This window comes from Elaeis guineensis, chromosome 1, assembly GCF_000442705.2.
Source record: "Elaeis guineensis isolate ETL-2024a chromosome 1, EG11, whole genome shotgun sequence".
Taxonomy (NCBI): domain Eukaryota; kingdom Viridiplantae; phylum Streptophyta; class Magnoliopsida; order Arecales; family Arecaceae; genus Elaeis; species Elaeis guineensis.
This window is the reverse complement of record NC_025993.2, coordinates 171,136,325-171,143,670: the sequence shown is the minus strand read 5'-3', so window position 1 is coordinate 171,143,670 and position 7,346 is coordinate 171,136,325. Positions and strand designations below refer to the sequence as shown.

At 38.9% G+C, this 7,346-nt stretch overlaps 1 long non-coding RNA gene across 3 annotated transcripts; it reads left to right on the top strand.

Moving 5' to 3' along the window:
• The first annotated feature begins 2,388 nt into the window (after nt 1-2,388).
• LOC105039551 (uncharacterized) lies at nt 2,389-6,146 on the top strand. Of its 3 annotated transcripts, none has more exons than XR_002163657.3 (3): nt 2,389-2,540; nt 4,358-4,710; nt 5,372-6,146. It is a non-coding gene; the product is annotated as an uncharacterized lncRNA (long non-coding RNA). The 3 variants fall into 3 exon arrangements; XR_012136677.1 differs by having other exon boundaries at nt 5,328-6,146; XR_012136676.1 differs by having other exon boundaries at nt 5,288-6,146.
• Nucleotides 6,147-7,346: the final 1,200 nt, after the last annotated feature.

The following is a 7,346-nucleotide window of genomic DNA, read 5'->3' as shown; positions in this document are numbered from 1 at the left end:
CATGTAATTTATCTTGAGCCAACATGTAAGCATCCAAGACAAGCCTAATTTCCTTCCTAAGGAAGTGATCTTGACCTCAAGTTCATTGGTGTGGGTTGCCATCATGTCAGGTTGGCCAATGGACGGTGAGCGCCAGAAATGTTGGCCAGCTTGTATTGGAGATCAGTGGCCAAATTTGCCAAGAGGTAGACTGAGTATTGAAGGGATGAGATTGCATTTGAAAACTTATCCAAGCTCTCTATAGGGATTAGCTCATCAATCAGGATGGTGAGAATGCACTATAGCAACTTTTTTGCCATCCTTACTTCTATAGTAATATTAGATAATGAGTGGCCAATTTGAGCAAGGCATCAGACAATGGGACCAATAAATTGGCTCCAGCATTGGTAGAGACTAAAAGATGGAAAGACTACTTAGATCCTGTAAGTCAGGTCGGTCAATAGAAAAATATTGCTATGATAACAATCAAGCAGTACCTTATTGCTAGTGGTCCATGAACTAAAGGAGCTACTTACCTTGGTTTTGAAAAATAAGGGGATAGCTCGATGCTCATGTTTGCCTCCACATATAAGCTGGAGCTAGGATTTTGAAAATATCAAAAAAAAAAAAAAAAATCATGCCAAGATCAAAAGAGAAGCATCAAAGCATCGTGGCTGACCACTGAGAGGCCAATATTGATGGCCTATTATGAACACGCGGAGGCAATTGGCTTGATAAAATCTAAGGAGATTAAATATTTGCAATACTAGAATATGTCTGGCTAGCATTAACTTTAAAATTTACGGAAAATAGCATCTAAAGAATTTCTGGCATGAAACCACTTCCAACATAGCCAGAATAAGCAAAGTAAGCCTTCCGATGCAAGTTAAATAGCATCAATCATCCCATTGCTTTTCCAAGACATGGCTGTTAGAGTGACTTGTTATTTTGCAAATAATATTTTTGGGGTACTGCTCGGTTTGATCTGTGATGAGTGTTCCATGTTCAGCTTGGTTAAATTGTTCCTTACAGTCCAATATATGTTTCTTAGCAGCTTGGGCTCCTATGGTTGCTGGATTTTCTTGCTCTTGCTCTCCGCTTATCAAATTGCATTACATGGCTCTGCATGCGTGGCAGATTTGCATTTTCTTTTCATTACCAGTTGGATTTTTCATATTTCGCAGGACATCACTTTAACTCAGCCATTCTCTTTTTTCTTTATGAAGCTGATGCATGGGAAACAAATTGTTTATGGAAATGTTACTTCTCTAGAAGTGAAATTTATGTTGTTCAAAATGTTGTTGAGAAATCATTTATGCTTCTGATATTTATTGTTATTGCTGAAAACGAGGAAGCTTCTTCGAGTTTCAGGTGCCAGGCTAAACAAATGGCTTCAGATCGGAATGCTCTTTCATTCTTGTGTAGGTTGTTTTATACGCTTAAGGAGCAGCTTCAGGGTTATTCCACAATCTAGATTGCAACTCTTACACAAATTCTGCTCTATCTCATCGGTGGGATACTTCATCTCGTATTATTGCTTTCATGTGAGAGACCAGCTTCCATGTTGGATATGGTTTATATATCTCCAGGCTTCTTTCCTCTGTTCAAAATTTGGAAGGATGCAATGCAGTTAAGCAGTGCTTCAAATTTTCCTATATTTTGTATCAGTTTGGGTTACTGTGCTTCTACCATTTTCTTCATTGCTGCTTTCTACATGAATGTGTTCTCTATTTTGGGTTTAGTCTCCTGTTAGCTATTCAGTTTTTACTTTTCTTTGTTGTAATTGTAAATCAGCATTTTGGTTGAAGTAATACTGATTTGATCTTTTCAAAAAAATAGCATCAATCAAAAGTCGCATGACAGTATTATAGTCAAACAAACAAACCTATATCAATGCAGCTTGAAGGTACGAACTAATAGCTCAATCCTACCATCCTTAGGCTACTGACGGTGATAAACCCACCATGACTGTATTTTTAATGGTAAAATCCTATCATTAGTTGACTTTCAAGTTTGAGTTGGTCAACAATCTTTGTACAGCAATTAGTAAGTTGTCTATACCTAACTGATGGTAGTTAGGTCATCGTCAATTGATTTGTAGCATCAAAATCATCCTTAAGGTGGGTTTTTCCCCACCTTTCTTTGCATTTTAAAATTTAAAACAACAAATATATTAATATAATCTAACATAATTTCATATAATTTATGTACATAAAATATATATTATATATGTCGGGCCAACCTTGGTTAAAAATGTTATTCCGTGCCGGGCTTAAAACCAGCCCATGGCCGAAGTACCACTAATTCTGGACCTGGCACCGCCCAACCGCGTCCATTGATGGAAATTAGGTGAGGTCCACGCTGAGTCAGGACACCGGGACTTTGCTCGTGCTGGACAGCACATTCCTCGCTGTCCGGACTTGGATCCGGCTGGCACGCGAGGGACCACGATAAAACGCGTGATTTCTCTTCCATGAAGCAAGAGTCGATCCCTTCTCACCATTCGTTCCCTCCCTCTGCTTGAGATCCTCAAGGAGTTAAGGCCAAGGACGCTCGAGTAGGTACGTAGAGGTTCCCTCACTCTGATGCGAGTACTTGTATTCTCCTCTCTGTCGTCCTCTCGCTCTGGATCTCAGACCAGAGCCGAGAGTTTCTCCTGCTCTCAGGGCTGGTTCTTGTTTTGAAATAGATCATTTGGTTTGAATTCTTTAGATTTGTTCCCCATTCTCTATTGGATCTGTTGGTCTCGTTTAAGTTGATGACGTTTCAGAGATCTGATTTTTAAAAGGCATTGCATGGTTGTTCTGTGAGTCTGACTGCGTGCTTGCTTCATGGAAGAAATTTGACGAAATAAATTATCAAAATTGAAAAAAGGGCTGCTGCATACCTTTTATATATTTGTAATATTTTTTCAACTCCATCTTTTTATTCATCTTTGAGGTCAAGAGAAATGGTGCACTGTGATTTTGCTCTTTGAAAAATGAGAAGGCATGCACATGAAATAAATAATAGATTTATATGTTCCATAGTCTTCATTAATCATGGTCACCTATGTTGTTTTAGTATATATATATATACACTCAAGATTTTCTAAAATATGGAGTTCAAATTCTGAAATTTTTTGCCCATCACATAGGAACCTTTATCCTCGCTTAATTTAGCTCAATCATGCACTTCTAGTACTATTTGGATATAGTTGTGTTTCTTCCAGCATGTTATCTGCATCAATGTGTTGAATGGTTGGAACGTGTGGAAGATTTAAGAAACTTGGATGGAGGTAGTGCGTAATGATTGATGTTTCTCCATTGTAGTCCCATACACTTGACTTTGGCTAACACTGACCAAATATGCAACCTTAGAAGCCATTTAATCACGTTAATGTTCTACCCAAAAAAAAAATCACCTTAATCTGATTAGATGAAGCTTGTCAATTATATGATTTTAAGGCAGAAAGCATCATGAAATTCAGGTAATTCCTTATTCAATTACCTGAACTTGTCAACTTTCATGACGATCAGATTGCTGGACTAGTTATGTAAATAGAAATGACGTAATAAACTTGTTTTGTGTGGCCATTGTTACATATTTGAATGACGCTGTTATATGCTACTAGTCTGGCATCAGTGTGTTAAATGGTTGGAACATGGGGAAGATTTGAGAAACTTGGATGGATGTAGGGGATAATGATTGATGTTTCCCCATTGTAGTCCCGTACACTTGACTTTGGCTGACACTGACCAAAGATGCAGCCTTAGAAGCCATTTAATCGCCTTAATCGGAATGAGATGAAGCTTGTTGATTATATTATTTTAGGGCAGTTGCAGACAATTCTTTATTCAGTTACCTGAACTTGTCAACTTTCTTGAGAATCAGATTTCTCGACTAGTTGTGTAGATACAATAGATGTAATAAACTTGTTCTATGTGGCCATTGTCACATATTCGAATGTGCTATTATATGTTGTGATGACCATGCATGGTGGAAGACAGTTTAACAAATTTTTGGATAGAAATGCTGACATGAAATGTGATAGGGATTCCAGTAGATGAGTTGTTATCTCCAATGAGTTCAAAGACTGTTCCTCATCATGTTGTCTCAAAAGAAAAATCTCAGCTCATTGACTACTGCAGCTAAATTTTATTTTGTCCTATTAATTTTTCATTGTTATGAGCATTAGAATGTTGATCTCAGCATTCTTTCTCTTTTTTGTTATTGGCCGGATTGGGCTTCGCAAATAGTAAAACAAAAAAAAAATGTCTTTTATGTATATATCAATCCACAATTTTTTGTTCTTTTGCCAACAATTTATATTTCCATGACAAAATTCTCATCTGTTTCTGTTGCATCAATAAATGTAAACATCATTCTTTTTTGTCAGGCATTATGCAACTCTTTTAAGTTTGGCTCAATGTAGTACTTGGTGTCATGGCTGCTTAATACTGATGCAGGATTTTTTCCCCCCCCTGGTTAAAAGAGCAGACTAGGAACATAATGGTTCTTGATTCTTCGTTATCTCCACATAGGAGATCCCAAAATATATCATCTCCTTCATTCTCTGTCAAGAAACAGCTAAAGGGCCATGATGACTTGGCATGGTCTATTCTCCTCGAGCGCCACCGATTTCTCCTGACAATGCTGGTCCTGCTGGTTTTACTGTGTACGGTCTATCTCTACTTTGCTGTTACCTTGGGGGCTACAGGATCATGTTCTACATTGTCGGGAGCTGATAAGGTATTGTGTCAGGCAAAATCTTCTGCAATACACAATGGAAAATTAAAATTTTTCTAGCTTGTAGCTTTCTGCTATCCAAACATTATGTGTGCCTCGTTTTTGCCTGTTGAATGTAGATCTATGTGGAACTTTTCTGCAATTGTTGTGAAAAAAGTATAATTGAATGCCGGTCTTCTTAGCCATCATTTTGACTTCAAGTAGAAAGCATGAAAGTTCTTTTACTCTGGACTGGAAGTCCATTAAAGACGATCATGACCGTTTGGCATGTGGCAAGCATATTGCCACAAGAGGTGTTTGAAAGAAAACCTATATTTCAACCAAAGAATTGGTTAATGATGGCCTTAAACCATATGCTTCTTTCCAGAAAAGTCTGAAAACACAAGAACTATTGGATAGAAACTACCTTCCATTATAATAAATATTTTGGTAATGGTTGTTTGGCAAGGAATGCTATTTATACAAGAAATGTGATGTATAAAGATATATCCAGGTTTGATTCTCTGGATCTCGGTACTCAATTTCTTGAATAGAGATTTGCTGCTCCTGTAATTTATGTGGTTATTCACAACTCTTGTAGAGCTCAATTTTGAAATCAAGTTAAATTCTGTTTTCCCAAGTTGTCACGGGTACCATATGAAGTCGATGTAATTCTACGTGCCAGATTCCAGCATGAAACTTCAAAAGGCAATGCCAAGATAAGCCCCAACAGCAAGGAAAAACCATTATGCAATCATGAGACCCGAGTCAAAATTGGGGGACGAAATCATGTTGAGTCCTTTCACATGGTTTGTGTCCCCATTGTAGGGCAAGAACATAATGGTATTAGGTGTGTTATTTTCTGAGCAGTTTGGAAGATCGCAAAGCTGTCCAAAAGAAGATCACTGCCATTCTTTTTTGGTAAAGTAAACCGGGAATTCAGACGGAAGGTGATTCCTCATCACCCTCACCGGGATTTGAGAAGGCAGTGGTGGGGATGCTGCACCAGAATCCACTGAGACCAGGTGGGCTCGTCGGCGAGTGGTGTGTGACAATAGTTTGTATATTAAAAAGTATGGGCGTCCCCTGCTTTGGATGTGGCTGGCTTGGCTATGATGCAAAGGATTGCCCTTGTCTGGAGAGGCAGTCGGGGCATATGCTTGCTGGACGAGGATGCTGTCTAAATTTTGGCTTGACATGAGTTAATAGAAAATGCACGCCATATGAGCCTCATTCACACGAACCTACGAACTAAACTACTTCTGTGTTATGAAATTGAAAAGGAGAAAATGTTTTAATTCGGTCAAGCATGAACAAATCTTGAATCGGGCTTGACCAAATCAATGTCAAGACATACTCAATCAGACTTGATAAAAATTGTATCTTTTTAAATTCCTAACTACTTTAACTCGCTTAAAGTGGTTGTTGAATGGAGAATATGAGAGTAGGATGAGTTCAGATGTCTTGGTCTTCAAAGATTTTCAATCATACCCATATTTAATGAAGATGGATTTGGATGGAAATATGAGTGTAGCTTGGACTACTATGGTAGAAATCCAAGTTAATACTATTTCTAGTCATAGGGTAAATATATTACTGGTAGGGTAAGTTAAAATAAAATTCACTGATGAGTTTGATCTTGATTTATCTGCCTACTCATCATCATCATGATGGAATTCTATCTCTTCAACGTGTACTTCTATAATTAGGATTTGTCACACTTGAACCTTATCTAGCCCAGCAAAGGTCATTTGATCTCCATCTGTCTTTACCTCATATAACCTTGTCCATGCAGCGCTCACTCATAGCCCTCCAACTACGTTATTGAGATGAGGAATAAACATCCACTCAACCTAATGTTAATCCACAAATTTTCAAACAAGTGGGAGGTGTAATCAACACTGATATTTCACAATAATCACTATACAATTACCTTTGAGATCACTAGTCAACGTGTTAAGGTGGTTGATGAAATAGTGTCCTAACTGCCAAACCTCATCATGAAAGGTAACTTGAGAGGTAATTCGTAGTAGATGTACTCAATGGATGGGCTGAGCCAAGTTCGTGTTGGGCTTAACTTAAGGTATAACTAAAACAAGCTAGGCCTGGGTCTAGCTCAGTAAGGCCCTTGATCCTACTTCTCAAGCTCGAGCTTGGATCTTACTCTCGCTTCGGGCTTTAGGCCGGTTCTCTCGCTTCGGGCTTCTCGATTAACCTCCACCATCACCACTCTTTTGGGCTTCCTCTTTGGTTTCTTGTACATGTTCCAATGGCCAGAGACAATCAAGATCTCTTCCACCGCCTCTAATAGTTTCTCCACCACCGCCATTGCATTTGCCTCTGCTGCAGTTGCCACTACCATCCATGATGCCGATCTCCTCCTCTCCTCTTGCTGCCTCTCTTCGGACCCTTGGCCTTCCTTTATAACACTCTTAATTGTGTCCATGCTGCTCTTATCCGCCACCATCACTACACCGCTCTACCCTTCCACCACATGCTATCCTATGATTCCCGTTGATGGTCACATCTTCACATCCACCCTTTGCATTACTGCCAACTTTGGTTCCTTTTGCTTAGCAACCCCCCATGCTACTGCCCTCATCCTTAACCCAGTCGTTAGTGCAAATTCCCTCGTTGCTGTGCTTATGTAGCTACCTTTC